General features: G+C 35.3%; 1 pseudogene; it reads left to right on the top strand.

Moving 5' to 3' along the window:
- Positions 1–4,062: 4,062 nt before the first annotated feature.
- On the top strand, positions 4,063–4,741 carry LOC111719364 (annotated as a pseudogene).
- The last annotated feature ends 12,492 nt before the right edge of the window (positions 4,742–17,233 follow it).

Below are 17,233 nucleotides of genomic sequence, written 5' to 3'. Positions count from 1 at the left end.
CCTTCCTAGGACCCATCAGGAAGAAAGCATTACGCTCTACCATCAATGCCCAAAGCCGATATTCTACTTAAACTACTTCCTGCATCAAAAATTTTATTTATTTTTATCACAAATTTCAATTTATATACTATCCCAGTATTAAATTTTTTTGCAAATTTTTGCAAATTTTTAATTTCACTTAAGTAAAAAATATATGTAACATACATATATATTAATGTATTTGCATATATTTAGCTATTATTTTTAATTTCAAAATATGATTTATTCTTATAAGATTTATTCTTGTGCTTCTTAGTATTTTTAAAAGTAGGAATGGTATTTTGTCAAAAAAATTTTCTGCAATTATTGATATGTTCATGATTTTTGTTGTTTTTTGTAACTGAAATTATCAGTTATGCATCCAACTAACTAACCCTAAATGTCCAATACTGAACCAACCCTACATTCTTGATATAAATGCAATCTTGTTACATAATATGTGATCTTTGCAACATAGTGCTAGCATTTTATTCAAAATTTTCATCAATATTCATTAGGAAAATTGGTCTAAATTTTTGTTTCTCTGTTTTTGTTCTCCCCAGTTTAAGTATCAGAACCATATTTTTGTCAAGTAAGGAATTTGTAAGTACTCCCTTACCTATTTTTCAACTAGTTTATATAATATATTAATATTATTTTCTTTAAATATTTGTTATAATTCACTTATAAAACCATCTAGTCCTTTTTATCCCCTAGGGACCTCCTTTATAGCTTGGCCATCATCTTTTTCTTAGATTGGGTTATTTAAGTATTCTAGTTCTTTATGTTTAATTTGGGCAATTTATAGTTTTGAAAGTATTTATCTATTTCATTTAGACTTTGAGCTTTATTGGTATATAGTTAGGCAATATAGTTCCTAGTAATTGCTTTAACTTTTATCTTCATTGGTGTGCATTCCTTCCTTTCATTTTTGATACTTTAGTTTTCTTCTTTCATTTTAAAAATCAAATTTGCCAAGTTTTTCTATTTTATTAGTTTTTTCATAAAACTGGCTCCTAGTTTTATTATTAGTTCAATATATTTTTCTTTACTTTCATTTTTATTAATAATGCCTTTGATTTTCATGATTTCTATTTTGATGTTAGGGTTTTAAATATACTTTTCTTCATTTTTTTTGTTGTATGTCCAATTTACTGATTTGTTCTTCCTCTCCTTTACTGATATAAATATTTGGAGACAAAGATATAGAAATTTCCTACCTAAGAACTGTTTTGGTTGTATCCCATAAATTTTTCTATGTCCTCTTATTATTATTTTTAATTCAATTAATGATTCTTCTTGTGATTTATTCTTTGGTTGATTCATAATGTAGGCTTAGATTATTTATTTCCAATTATTTTTTAATCTCTGCCTCAACAGTCCTTTATTGAGTATAATTTTTTGAAATATGGACTAAAAATTGAACTATGTATTTCAACGGCTTCTCAGTCAGAGAGATCAGAGAGCAGCAACTGCCCCTCAGTCTCCTTGTATCATCCTCTCACAAGAGGAGATCCATTCTGGGTTGGATCTCCAGCAGCCACTGTCAGGTGGCTCCCGTGTATTCCAACATATATCTAGCATTGATATTAATTCATTGTCTATGGTACCTACCAGCAAAATGTAGTGTTCCTTCTTATCTCTTTTAATTAGATCTATTTTTACTTTTATTTTTTCTGGTATGATTGTTATCCCTGTCTTTTTTGCTTCGGCTCTAGCATTATAGGTTCTGCTCCAGTCACTTTAACCCTGTGTTTTAAATGTGTCTCTTCTTAACAACTTATTATAAGATTCAGGTTTACTATTTTCTTCCAATTTATAGATAACTTTATTCCATTCATATTCACAGTTATGATTGCTGTGTATTTCTCTCCATCCTCTTCTTTTCCATTTATCTTTCTCCTCTATCTTCTCCTCAAAAGTTTGTTTTACTTCTGACCATTGCCTTCCTCTCTCATCACCTCCCTCACTTTCCTTTAGTACATTCTCTTCTTCCTTTCCTCTTGGTTAAGATGAATTTCTATACCCAACTGTGTGTTTATATATTTTCTTCCCTCTTCAAATCAATTCAGAGTAGGAAGAAGTTCAAATATTACATGTTTTCTCCCCTCAGTTTCCCTCTTCTTTGTAAAAAAAAAAAAAAACTTTTCCTGGCTCATCTCTTTTAGGTGAAAAAATTTTTTTTTCCTTTTTTCCCTTCTTCCTTCTTTCTCACTCATGCAATCATTTTTTTTGAGGTCACCTCAACATGAAAGATTCATGTTTCTAAGAAGACTGCTTTGAACTACTCTAATGATGATAAAATATTTAGGGACTACATTTGTCATCTTGAAACCTTGCATGCCTTAAACCCAAATTTCTCTGGTTTTCATTAATTGATCAACAATATGTTTCAGGACAAGCCTCACTTGGTCATTTGGGTTCTGATTGCTCAGAGTTATTGTAAATAGCAACTGTTTCTGTCTTGGCAAGAGACCCTAAGGGTTTTCCCATCCAGATTAATTCCTTCCTCTCTCCCTCCCTTCCTTGCTCCCTCTCTTCTTCCCTCCCTCCCTTTCTCCTCCTTCCCTCCCTCCCTTTCTCCTCCTTTCTTCCTCCCTCCTTTTCTCCCTCCCTCTCTCCCTTTCCTCCTTTCTTCCCTCCCTCCCTTCCTTGCTCCCTCTCTTCTTCCCTCCCTCCCTTTCTCCTCCTTCCCTCCCTCCCTTTCTCCTCCTTTCTTCCTCCCTCCTTTTCTCCCTCCCTCTCTCCCTTTCCTCCTTTCTTCCCTCCCTCCCTTCCTTGCTCCCTCTCTTCTTCCCTCCCTCCCTTTCTCCTCCTTCCCTCCCTCCCTTTCTCCTCCTTTCTTCCTCCCTCCTTTTCTCCCTCCCTCTCTCCCTTTCCTCCTTTCTTCCCTCCCTCCCTTCCTTTCCTCCTTTCCTCCTTCCCTCCCTCCCTTTCTCCTCCTTCCCTCCCTCCCTTTCTCCTCCTTTCTTCCTCCCTCCTTTTCTCCCTCCCTCTCTCCCTTTCCTCCTTTCTTCCCTCCCTCCCTTCCTTGCTCCCTCTCTTCTTCCCTCCCTCCCTTTCTCCTCCTTCCCTCCCTCCCTTTCTCCTCCTTTCTTCCTCCCTCCTTTTCTCCCTCCCTCTCTCCCTTTCCTCCTTTCTTCCCTCCCTCCCTTCCTTGCTCCCTCTCTTCTTCCCTCCCTCCCTTTCTCCTCCTTCCCTCCCTCCCTTTCTCCTCCTTTCTTCCTCCCTCCTTTTCTCCCTCCCTCTCTCCCTTTCCTCCTTTCTTCCCTCCCTCCCTTCCTTGCTCCCTCTCTTCTTCCCTCCCTCCCTTTCTCCTCCTTCCCTCCCTCCCTTTCTCCTCCTTTCTTCCTCCCTCCTTTTCTCCCTCCCTCTCTCCCTTTCCTCCTTTCTTCCCTCCCTCCCTTCCTTGCTCCCTCTCTTCTTCCCTCCCTCCCTTTCTCCTCCTTCCCTCCCTCCCTTTCTCCTCCTTTCTTCCTCCCTCCTTTTCTCCCTCCCTCTCTCCCTTTCCTCCTTTCTTCCCTCCCTCCCTTCCTTGCTCCCTCTCTTCTTCCCTCCCTCCCTTTCTCCTCCTTCCCTCCCTCCCTTTCTCCTCCTTTCTTCCTCCCTCCTTTTCTCCCTCCCTCTCTCCCTTTCCTCCTTTCTTCCCTCCCTCCCTTCCTTCCTTCCTTCCTTCCTTCCTTCCTTCCTTCCTTCCTTCCTTTTTCTTCTTTGACTACGTAGCTTTTCTAGTCTTAATTGTTAAATGTATGTGAGGCCATCTCCAGTCATCCTGATCTATGTCTGGCCACTGGACCCAGATGGCTCTGGACTCCCAGATGGAGTGAGGCAGGTGACTTTGCATAGTCCTTTCTCACTTAAATCAAATTCACTTGCAAGTTATGATATCAATTTCCTGGTGCCATTTGTCCTCTTCAAGAGAAAGACAAATAACTATCCCATATAGGAATGTAAATAGTATAATCTTATTAAGTCTCTTATGATTTCTCACTCATTTCTTAAAAAATATTTTTCTTGAATCTTGTGTTTGAATGTCAAATTTTATATGCAGCTCTGGTCTTTCCAGCAGAGCCAAATTCAGATTAAGGTGTAATATAAGCTCTATGACAAATACTGAAATTTCAGTAGACAAAAAAAGTTCAGGAGTAAAGATCCTCCATGGTAGCAAGTCAGCAGAATTTGAACTGCCATTAGACAAATACAAAATGGATTATTCTGAAATTGGGTTATGTATTATGATCAATAATGAACATTTTCTCAATGTTTTTTCCCCAAACACTGGGATATCACTTTGGTCTAGTATAGATGTAGATGCAGGATACCTTAGGGATGCATTTAAAAATTTGAAATATGAAGTCAGGAATAAAATGATCTGATATATAATGAATAATTGAATTATTGCACAACACTTCTAAAGAAGATCATAGCCAAAAGGACAGTTTTGCTTGTGTGTTTCTAAGTAACATCAAAGAAAGAATCATCTTTGGCACAGATGGATCTGTTGAACTGAAAAGATCAATATGTTTCTTTAAAGAGGGTAAGTGCAGAAATCTCATAGGAAAATCAAATTTATTTATGTAATCATATAGAGGTAGAGATTTGGATTAGGGTGTTGAGGCAGACAATGCACTTATGAGTACATAATATACCCAAAATAACTGTTGAGGCAGACTTTTCATATGCATATTCTATAGCTTCTGGCTGTTATTCTTGGAGAAATTAAGGAAAGTCACTTAATCCCAATTGCCACACACACACACACACACACACACACACACACACACGAGTAACTGGGGAATAGAATACTTCTTAATGATATAATATGGTTTTGAAATACATTTTTAAGTGTATATTGACTTAACTATAAGAGATAATGGGCAGCTAGATGCCATAGTGGTTAAAGTACTAGACTTGGAGTCAGGAAGACCTCAAATATAACCTCAAATACTTATTAGCTATGTGACTCTGGGCAAGTCACATAACCCTATTTACCCACTTTTCTCATTTGCAAAAGGAGCTGGGAAAGAAAGTGACAAATATAGTATCTTTGCCAAGAAAACCCCAAATTAATTGGGGTGGTGAATGAATTGGACATGACTGAATAAAACCCAACAACTAATGATGATCTTTTCATCAAGAATACTTGAAAGTTCCCTCCTTTATTAAATGCCCATTTATATTACACCTAGTTTTGCTGGATAAGTTATTTTTGATTATAACAAAGCTCCTTTGCCTTCCAGAGTGATAGTTGCTAAAACTTGTGTGATCCTGCCTCTGAAGCCATGACATTTAAATTTTTTCCTTCTGGATGCTTGTATTTTCTCCTTGATCTTAGAGTTCTGGAACTTGACTATAACATTCTTAAGAGATTTCATTTTGGTATTTTTTAAGGAAATGATTGGTAGATTATTCCAGTTTTTGTTTTGTCCTTCGATTCTAAGGTATCTGGAAATTTTCCTTTATAGTTTCTTAGAAGGCTCACTTTTTTGATCATGGTTCTCAGGTAATTCTTAAATCTCTCCTTGATCAATTTTGTAGGTCAGTTGTTTTTTTTTTCTACGAAGTATTTTATATTTTCTTCTTTTCACAAAATATCTTTTGCCTTTGTTTTATTATTTCTTGATGTCTCATGGAATCATTAGCTTACAATTGACTATTAATTTTTGAGGAGCTACTTTCTTTAGTGAGTTTTTGTATTTTTTTTTTTTTTTTTACCATTTAGCCAATTCTGATTTATAAAAAGTATTTTCTTGCAATGCTTTCATTTCCCTTCAATTTTTCCTTTAAAGTTCTTGATTGTTGAAAATTTTTTTTGCTCCTTAAAAAAATCTTTCTTTAGCTCTTCTAGAAATTTTTGTGGGCTTATATTCAATATTCCTTTTTGCTTTGTCTGTAGATGTTTTCAAATCAGTGTCTTCTGACTTTGTGTTTTAAACTTCCCTATCTATAGTTTTTTATTTTTTAAAATTTTTATTATTATTATTTTTTGTGAGGCAATTGGGGTTAAGTGACTTGCTCAGGACCACACAACTAGTAAGTGTTAAGTGTCTGAGACCATATCTGAACTCAGGTTCTCCTGAATACAGGGCTGGTGCTGTATCCACTGTCTACCTAGCTGTCCCATGTAGTAGTTTTTTATAATTAGGTCTTTTCCCCCTCTTTTTCCTAATCTATTTCTAGACTTTGGAAACTATCTCAGATTTGGGCTCGGCTCACCTCTGGGGAGAATGAGAAATATTTGACTTGGATTTCTGTCTTTTATCAGTTTCTATTGCTTTTACAACTAAATTTTTAGTGTTTCCTGAGTGGTGTGATATAGGAAGAGATATGGTCACTGCCTTCCTAATCTGTGCTCTAAAACTTATATAGGTAGGACCTCTGCTCCCTTGTGACCGTGACCACTTCACCCTGGGAACTGTGGCCCAGAACTGTGTAATGGGTGCCAGAGAGCCTTAGAGTTATGAGCCAGAACTGAATAATAGAGAAGCCAAATGATTTCCAATCCCATGACTGGTGCTAATATAGTGATCCACTGGAATCTCTTTCTGATCTGGTATTTGTTCTCTTTACCTTCCCTGTGATCTACTGTTGCTCCCAGTGCTGCTGATGCCATTGCGGCTGATACCTCCAAAGCTCAGAGTGGGAGTGTCACATCTGCCACTTTCTACTTTTACCGTGCTGTGCTTGCCAGACCCAATCCTATTGTCTACAGATTTTTTTCCTGTCCTCTTAATTTTCCTTGGGATGAAAAAAATTCCTTTTTTTTGGTTATTCTGATCAGAATTCAGTTCAACATATTTATTTTTAGCATTTTCTAGAGCGGTGTAGTGGGAGAACTCAGAAAAAAATTCACTTCACTGTGCTATTTTGGCTCTGCCCCACCCTCTCCATGTTGCTTAGTAAAATAGAGAAACTAATTGAGGTAACTACTAGCATTAGTCAACTAAACATGATATGAAATAAATATGCAAACATTTTCAACATTTTTATATAGTAGTAAAAGATCAGGAGGAAAATATGAGAAGAAAAATTCCATTCAAAGGAATGATAATATGGGTAAGCTATCCGATAGTCTTTTAGGATACATTCAAGACTTATAAAAACATAATTAAATTTTTTTCAGAAATGAAGGAGACTTAAACAATTGGAAAAAGATTTATTACTTATAAACGGGCTTCACTGCCATGTTAAAAATGATGATATTGCCTTTATTAATTTACACATCTTTTTCTATCCCTATTAAACTGCTAAGGAATATTTAGCTAGACCAAACAGCAGCAAAGTTCATTTGGAGGACAAAATTCATAAAAAAATCACAAGGAAAATAATGAAAAACTTGTAGCGATTAAACAGAAAAAACAGAAAAAAACATTTCTAAACCTCAAGCTATGTTATAAATCAGGTGATCATCAATAATATTTGGTACTAGTTAAAAAATTGAAAGGCAAATCAGTGGAATAAATTAGATAAGGAAGAATCAGAAACAGTTGAATTCAAAAGTTCATTGTTTGATAAACCCCCAACTTTAAATTATTTAAAGAAGTACTACTTGTTTGACATTAACTGACAAAAAATCTGAAAAGCAGTTTGGGAAAAATATGTTTAGACCAACACCTTACACCATATACTGCAATAGATTCCAAAGGATATATGACCTAAATATAAATGTACATATCATAAAAAGATTTTTAGAATCTTTTAGATTTAGAAAGGAAGAACTTTAATAACTATTCTAGGGAGAAAATTAATATCCAAACAAGGGATAGAGAGGATCACAAGAGAGAAAATGGATAATTTTGATTAAGTGAAATTAGAAAGCTTAAATAATCTTAATGCGGCTGGGATAAAAATAGTAACTGTCAATTGGAAAACGTTTTGTATTAGATGTCTTTGAAAAATGTCTGATAGTCAATACATATAGGGAATTAATCAAAAATATAGCATGCCCAAAAGCCGTAAGGCCCTTTAAAGCTATTACAGATGAAATACCAAGCTTTTAATACCAACACCCATCCCCCCAATAGATGAATGGTTAAGGATATAACAAACAGTCTTTAAATTTATTAACAACTACATGAAGTCCAAAAAATCACTGAAAAACAAGGAAGAAAACCCACTACAACTCAAGTGTTATATTACATAATATATAATATATGGTATATAATATAACACCCTAACAGTGAACAAAGATGACAAAAATGAAAATGGTTATTGTTAGAATTATGATTTGGTATTGTCATTCTGGAAATAATTTGGAATTATGCTGAAATGATTAAAATATACTTATCCTTTACTTAGAGATTCTATTATTGGGCTTTTATGTATCTTAATGAAATGAAAAGCAAGCCAATCTCAGCATCACATTTTGTGACAAGATAGATACAAATTGGTTTCATTTAACAGTTGTTTTTTCTTTGTCATAGGGAGAGAAGTGCAAGGTAGAAGAAGAGGAGAGGTAAAAGGTAAAGGCAAAACAGGTATATTTAGAAATATAGGTGATGCAGAAACAAAAGTTATCAATAAAACTTTAAAAAAACCACAGAGTAAAAAGAGACAAGGAAACTATCACACCTGGTTACATACCTGCAGAAATTTCTTTAATCTGTCTTTGGTCTGCCTGTGGTTTGTGAGTTTCTTTTTCACATTTGGGCATTATCTGAGGCATTCACAGATAGTCATTTGTGCTGCTTTCAAAGGTCAGACATTTTCTGGGTAAGCAGCATTGTGATTCTGCTATAATCAAGAAATTGTTCAGTTTTTTTTCTACAGTTATGTTGGAACCATCTACCTTCATAGAAATTGACATGTTATTATCTTTTTATTTATTTAATTTAATTTAATTTAATTTTTTTAATTTAATAGCCTTTTTTACAGGTTATATGCATGGGTAACTTTATAGCATTAACAATTGCCAAACCTCTTGTTCCAATTTTTCACCTCTTACCCCCCCACCCCCTCCCCTAGATGGCAGGATGACCAGTAGATGTTAAATACATTAAAATATAAATTAGATACACAATGAGTATACATGACCAAAACGTTATTTTGCTGTACAAAAAGAATCAGACTCTGAAATATTGTACAATTAGCTTGTGAAGGAAATCAAAAATGCAGGTGGGCATAGATATAGGGATTGGGAATTCAATGTAATGGTTTTTAGTCATCTCCCAGAGTTCTTTCTCTGGGCATAGCTGGTTCAGTTCATTACTGCTCCATTGGAAATGATTTGGTTGATCTCGTTGCTGAGGATGGCCAGGTCCATCAGAACTGGTCATCATATAATATTGTTGTTGAAGTATATAATGATCTCCTGGTTCTGCTCATTTCACTCAGCATCAGTTCGTATAAGTCTCTCCAGGCCTTTCTGAAATCATCCTGTTGGTCATTTCTTACAGAACAGTAATATTCCATAGTATTCATATACCACAATTTATTCAGCCATTCTCCAACTGATGGACATCCATTCAGTTTCCAGTTTCTGGCCACTACAAACAGGGCTGCCACAAACATTCATGCACATACAGGTCCCTTTCCCTTCTTTATAATTGACATGTTGTTATCTGCAGATCCCAAGATCATGAATCACTTCTTGAAAAGGGTGAAAGCTTGTTAAACCTCAAGAGTCTTGTGTAAGGGTTGATGCTTGCACAAAATTCTTGTCAAGAGCACCATGACTATGAATGAATCTCTGTTAATATACCACAAAATTTAAGGTGATTGAAAATCTTTGATAAATGTGGATGTTTTCCACTCTAAGAGAGAGTTGTCACTTTTTAAAGATGTGACTCAGAAATTTAATTCAGTGGAGACTGAAGATTTATTTTTGTAGCATGTAGCCAGTGTTTCCAGAGCTTATCTCAAACTACATGGACAATGAAATGATATTATCTAGGGTAGAATAGATTATAATATGTTGAATAATGACACATTACACAAATTAGTTGACATCATTATTACAGTGATGTATTCTTTCCAGGATCAAAAGGTTGTCTTTCATTCAACTCTTTTTCTTATAGGAACTATTTGATATATTCTCTAAATATCTAGTGTTGTTTAACTGGAGCCTATGCAAAGAAGGTTAAAGAGATAAGGGTATGATTTTTGAACCCATAATAGTATTAGAGAGAAGTCTTCTTTTACTTTTATAATAAACATAAGAACCCCTGAATAATATATAGTCATAGTGTAATATAGTGAGAAAAATACTTGTAGATTCTTGGATTATAGATTTAGCAATAGTTTGATTTAATAGAGAGTATGTTATTTTAGGCCAGTGGTTCTCAAGTATGGTCTAGAGAATCCTGGGGATCTCTGAAACCCTTTTAGAGGGTCTACAAATTCAAAAATAGTTTTTATTTCCAATATGGTAAATGTCTATAAATATAATCCAGATAAACAAAAACTCTTTGGAGAGATCCTCAATAATTTTTAATAGGATAAAGATCCTGAAAACAAAAGTTTGAGAACCACTGTTACTTAGGCATTGAGGATAATACCAAAATTGTGAGCTTCTATGAGTGATAAGGATGGTGGTATCCTTGGCACTAAGAAAAAAATTGGAAAAAGTTACTATTTTTCTCCTTAGGAGAAAGAACAAAGCAAAGTTCAGTTCAAGTTCATGGATAACAAAGATTTTTCTGCCTTGGTGATTTCCTTAGGTGCTTGCCAAAAGGGCAAGCTGTCTTTCATATCCTTTTGCTATTTCTGGGTGTTCTTGAGACCTGAAGAATGGTTTTTGCAAAAATTGTCTATAGCTGATGTCCCTACTTCCTCATCACCCACTCTTTTCTCAAACCTTTGCATTTTCCAGCATTTTACTGAAACTGCTCCTCAAAGGTCACTAATGCTCTCCTAATCACTGCATTCAATGGTTTAGACTTTATTTAGTTCATGGCTTCCATGATGCTTCCTTGCAGCATTTGACATGATGGATGGTAATGAATGACTCCCTTCATTTGGAATACTCTTGACTCCCTTGACTCTCCTTTAGAGATACTCTACTCTTCCTGCTTAGTAATGATTTCCCCTGGCATCCAAAATAAAATTCAGCTGACTCTTATTTCAACATACCTTTCTAGTTATACACCCACTGCTTAAAATGAATTGCATTTGCCTTATTATATTCATAGGCTATGCCAATTATTTACTATAAGAACTGTGATAGTACAGCTACTATTGCAGTAGTCTCCTAATTGTTCTTCCTGCTTCACATCTCTCTCCTTTCTAAAGCACACTCCTCTCAACTACTAAAATGGTTTCCTGGAGATGATTATGTCCCTTCTTTCCTCAATAAACACCAGAATCTCCCTATTACTTCTAGGGCCAGATACCAGCTCTTCTATATAACATTTGAATCACTTTACAAGCTAACTCTAAATTACCTTTTTGACCTTATTACAAATTACTCCCCTTCACCAACTCTGAGTTCAAGTCAATCTGGCCTTACTTTTCCTCTCATGGGATACTTCATCTTCTATCTTTTTACTGTCTTTCCCTTATGTCTGTACTAGTTGCTCCCCTGCTTGGAATGCACTCTCTCCTTGCCTCTATCACTAAGAATTCATCAGTTTCTTCAGAATTCAGCTCAAATGTAATGTTCTGCATGAAGCCTTTCCTCTTCCCTCTGAAAATGGTTTTATATTAATTTGGTGTATATCTTTATATATCAATAAAGGCACACATCTCTAATAGATGTAAACTCCTGAGGGCAGATTATATAGTTTTGTGTTTGTATCCTAAGCACCATTACAGTGCCTTGAAAAGAGTAAGTACTTAATAAATGCTTGTTTATTATATGACAGTAGAAAGAACACTTCTTTTAGTATCAGTCCTATGCTTTGTTCCCAACTTTGCCACTTTTTGGCTGCATAACTCTGGGCAAGCTGCCCAATCTCATTTTTCTCATTTGTAGAATGGAGAGAGTAACAGTTATATTACCTCCCTTCTAGTATGGTTATGAGAAAAATGCTTTGTAAAACCTAAAAAGCTATTTCAATGTAATTCTTATTAATATTAATAATAAAATCATCATAATGTCATTGAATGGGATAATTAATAATTACAGCTTACATTCCCTTAACCAATTAACCATCAAATTGAATTCAATAGACTTTAAAAAATGGTTCTCAAAGTATGGTCTAGGACCTGTAGGATCTCTCAGATCTATTTCAGGGGATCTATAGGGACAAAACTACATTCATAATAACATTAAGATATTTTACTTCTAATATGGTAAATAGATTACTCACTTAAACAAAAGCCCCTTATTGGGAAGGGGGAGGCTTTTTTAAAAGCATAAAGGAGTCCTGAAACCAAAAAGTTTATATACAGGCACTGGACATAAAAGATGCCTCAAGGACTTTATATTTGTATGTGTATGTGTTTATATAATAACATGTATTCAGATATGTTAATATTATGCATATGCACAGAAGGGAGAGAGAGAGAGAGAGACAGAGACAGAGATAGAGACAGACAGAGACAAAGAGAGAAAGAGAGAGAGAGACACACAGAGAGACGGAGACAGAGACAGAGAAAGGGAGGAAGGGAGAGAAAAGGAAAGAAAGTGAGAAGAGTTGGTGGAGCAACTAAGAAAGGCTTAAAGGTTTCATGAAGGGAGTGACACATACTAGTTTACAGGAGGCAGAGGAAAGAAGGGAGAAAATTCCAGGGTCTGGAAATAGTTGGTGCAAAGAGACTGATTTGGCTGGTGTGTGTATGTGCACATATGCATGTGTGCATGTGTATGTGTATGTTTAGTAATGTGTCTGGAAAGGTAAATTAGAGTAAGACTGTGAGAGAGTTTTAGGGGACCAGCCAAGGAATTGGAATTTGAGGGTCAGTGACGTTTCTTAGGCAGAGGGATGATGTGGTCAAACGTGAGCTTTGGCCACTTGGCAGTAATGTGAAGGCTTGGATTGGAAAGGGAGAGACTGGATGGGGGGACCAAAAAGAAGCTATTGCATTAGTCCAAGGGAGAGGTGACCAGAGTGGTGGCCATATAAATGAGAGAAGGGAAAGGATGTGAAAGATGTTGGGGAGGTTGAGCACATTGCATATAGTGGGAGAATGGTGGTGGTGGTGAATAAAAATGAAGAGTTGAGCATGAATCATATTTTACTAATGCACTCATAAGAAACAGATAAGATCCTGGTGCCTTCCACTGAAATAGGAATGTTAGAAAGAAGGGTAACTTTAGAAAAAAGAAGCCTTTTTATCAGCAAGATGTGTATAGAACCTGAAAAACCTCTCAAGGACTTATTTGCTTTTCCTCCCTTTAGCTGAACAGAGAGAATAATAGTACTCATGTGCTTCCCAATCACGTTGTTGGTATTTGAAGTTTTGTTTTTTGTAGAGGACCATGACATCAGGAAGATGATGCCATGATTTGCAAGTGAATTGGATATAAATGAGAGAAATCTATGCAAAGTCATCACCCTTAACTTTCTCCTTCAAAGCCGTCTGGATCCAGTGGCAAGATAAAGATCAATCATGCACACAGAAATCAGAATATAGTTAGGAGAACAGAACATTGTGGGGACAGGCAAAATCATCTTGTTGGGCAGCTGAGGAGATGGAGTTTTATTCCTCCATAATCCTTTCTTTCTCCCCCATTCCTCCATTCAGACCAGTTTGTGGGTAGTTGCAAAGAGACATATTTAGATTAGATAGAAGGAAAAGTTTTCTAATAATTAGAAATATTTCAGAATGGAGCAATTTGTCTTGGAGGTAGCACAGTAGATTGGGGCTGGGATTTGGGTTCAGAAAGAGCTGAGTTTGAATCCTGCTTCAGACACTTACTAGTTGATTGAAAAAGGCATTTTAATCTTTAGGAATATGAGAGGCTTGGTCTCTAAGCTCTCTTTCAGTTTTAAAGCTTCATCCTCTGACCAATTGCAGTCTTTAAATAGAGACTGGATGACACTTTTTGGTGACTTTTGACTTTTAGATATAGATTTAGTCAAATGGCCTCTGAGATCTTGCCCAAATGTGAAATTCTATGATTCTATCACATCTTTAGAATGTTGTCAAAGTAGGTTTGCGGAAAGAATAGTTTAGGGGTCCAGAGTCAGGAAATCTGATTTCTTTGACCTTGTGTTTCCATTATGAGACCATTTACATCCTTCTGTGCTTTCTGCATCTCAGGTTCGCTATCTGCAAATCTGAAATAATGATCTCACACCCAGTGATATTTTGAAGGAAAATGAGAAAATGTATAAAAATATTTTGGATTCTACAGTTGTGTGCAAGGTAAAGATAAGGTATAAATATTAATATGAACAAGTTTTATAGGTTTTATTTCCTAGATTTATTGATTCTTTTGTTCCCTTAGATTTACAAAGAAGAAGCAAATAATCTGTGCATTTGCCAATCAAATTCTTATTACTGACATTTTCTTTGTCTAATTTTGCCCAAATAGGAAACTTGATCATGGAGGGAAGTAGATTCTCTCTTTCCTCACTAATGAATGGAAAGTGATGACAACCATGTGATACAGGAGTTGTTTTTTTCATATTTGTTGAAATTGAAGAATTGAAATCATCCCTGACGGAGGTGTATGATATCACTCTGCTATCTACCATGTGTGAGAAACCACTTCTTCTTTATGAGGTCCCATGATTGAAACTCAATATGGTCCCTCTTATAAGTGATGTCAGATATCTAGAGGTTGGTTTTTCATGGAATATTTTTTATTCCCCAAGTATTCAGTTACCTAGTTTTGAGATAAATACTACTGGCACCAAAATAAGCTATGTTATAGAAAAAAAAAAACAAATAATGCAAAAATGAATACCAAAAAAATCTTTAGTTTTGGACACATGGCTTGAAAGTCAATACCAACCATATTTAATGATGTCTATAGTAGAGATATAGTTTATTGCTGTATAGATTTGAATATAATAAATCAAATCACATCTCTGAAACATACTGATGACCTATAATAAAACTAAAGTCTTTTGATCATGTAGGTATTAGCTTATGATAGAAATATTAGTTGTGATTGATTTTCTAAAGGATAAATAAAAGTAAGTATATCTAGATGATCTGAGTATAATCTCTGAGATTGTTTTATGCTGGAATGACATCTGTTTATGGCAAAATATGACAACTTTCAAGTTGTTTTCTCTAGGACTCAAAATATTTTTCTGTAAAATGGGGTGACATTGTTATCGGGAAAAATATGCAAGAGTTGCTTTAATTTCTAGGGAGAAGGAAAGGGTGCTACCTTTTTTCTCTGACTAAAATTCAATGCCAGTTTATGATATTGATAGAAACATATAGTAAAGGCAGGAATTCAGGTTAGAATTGTGGAGAAGAATGACTTTTCCCATTTTTGCTTATATTTTATTCTGGTTCAAATTCATTTGCATGTTGGCCATAGAAGACCTTGGTTATTTCTAACCCCAAGTGAGGTAATTCTTTGGGACAGGTGACTGCAACCTCTGTCTCATCTAGAGACTAAAAACAAAAGAATGAATCATAATCTAAAGATTCTGACTAGCTTTGGTTAGTTCAGAGTGTTAGCTAGAACTAAAGAACTATCAGCTTACTCTTATCAGGGCAAGGTTTTCTAACAACTACATCCTGATTAGAGCTGGGATGGTCAGCAGATGACCTTGAAGAAATGGAGGCCAGGAGCTGGTAATAGGGAGCAATGTTCAGCAGAGACTATGTAATCCTGAGACCACTAGAGACGGGTAGAACAAGGCCCACCTAAGACAATGGGTCCAGCAGCAATGAGCAGTTACCATAAAACTAGCAACAAGACCAAAATTTATACCATATCCAGCACAGAATAGTTCCACTAAGGGCTTCATTGTGAAATTAATAGATAAAATCTGGTGATATATATCATCAAAGACATTTTACCTTAGCATCCCTTAAAGATGTTCTCCTTATGCATAGTCCTGATGCATAAGCTCCATGCTTACTCTTTTATTTGCTGATGGTATGTTTATTTGTAGGAGGGTGCACACCAGATTTATGGTGTTGGAGGAATACTTTTGACTTTTCTTAGTATGCTTTTTCATTAAGTGTCTTTTTTTTTTTAAACTAAATATGCTCTCTGGGGCTAAACACATTTGTGGATTCTTGTGAATTATAGTTTTGAGAACCCAAAACACACTTTGGACCCGGAATAGCTATTTGGAAGGAAAGCTTTATGTGAAGGGTTGGGTACTTTTAAGTGTTACATATAGAAGGAAATGCTGTGTGTGTGTGTGTGTGTGTGTTGCAGCAAGAGCAAAGATTGTGACCTCAAAAGTCAGGGTAATGTTAACCAAGCCTGAGTGCTGGAAGAGTTTATCTATTTATCAGCTCCTACCACCTTGGAATCCTTCCATTTCTTGAGCTCTGCTTAAGAGAAGATAAGGAACAACTTGCTGGCCTATGAATGTCTTTATGCAGATGCTCTGAAAACCTTTCCTATATATCATTCCTCAAACTTCCTACATGGTTATTCTTTTGCCCACATACAAAAATTAAGGGAGACTATTATATATTATATATATATATATATACACACACACATAGACACAGATATACACATATATAGTAAAAACATATACACATGCATGTGTGTATTACATATATATGTTCTTGTTTACTTAGCTATTGCTTTATTCTTTTTGAAATCAGAAAGCTCTTCTTATCTTGGTTATGCTTTACATGATTTTAATGTTTTTTCTTTCATAGCTTAGTTAGTTCTATTCTATTCAACACATAGTTATTCACAGATATAACCAGCACGTTTCAGTGAAGTGTGCAAAAAACAAATTTTATTTTAATTTTAAAAAAGAATATTTATTGAATACTCAAACATAAAGGGCATTATTTTTACTCATCAAAGACCTAAATTAAGTTAACTTGACTAAATATATTAAAAAAAATTAAACTTAAAAGAATTTTCAAAAGGAAACTCAAAATATGACTTTTTAGGAGGGGGGGGTAGAAATAAGGGTAAGCCTAAGTCATGCTTGCTGAATACCTATTATGTGCAGGGCCTCATTATATTTTCCATTGTATTCTCATCATGGTACTTCTGACAGCTCAAAGCATGTGTTTTAGTCACTTCAACATCCAATTCTTCCATGAGAAAATAATAATGACAATTGCTCAATCTGATTTCTTGTGCAAGACTTGACATAGTTTTTTTTTGTAATATTCAACTACTCCCATGATGAAATATGGTGTGATCTTTAGTAATTACCCAATA

Source organism: Sarcophilus harrisii, chromosome 1 (genome assembly GCF_902635505.1).
Source record: "Sarcophilus harrisii chromosome 1, mSarHar1.11, whole genome shotgun sequence".
Lineage (NCBI taxonomy): Eukaryota > Metazoa > Chordata > Mammalia > Dasyuromorphia > Dasyuridae > Sarcophilus > Sarcophilus harrisii.
The sequence above is the reverse complement of the archived record's forward strand: the minus strand, read 5'-3'. Positions and strand labels throughout refer to the sequence as shown.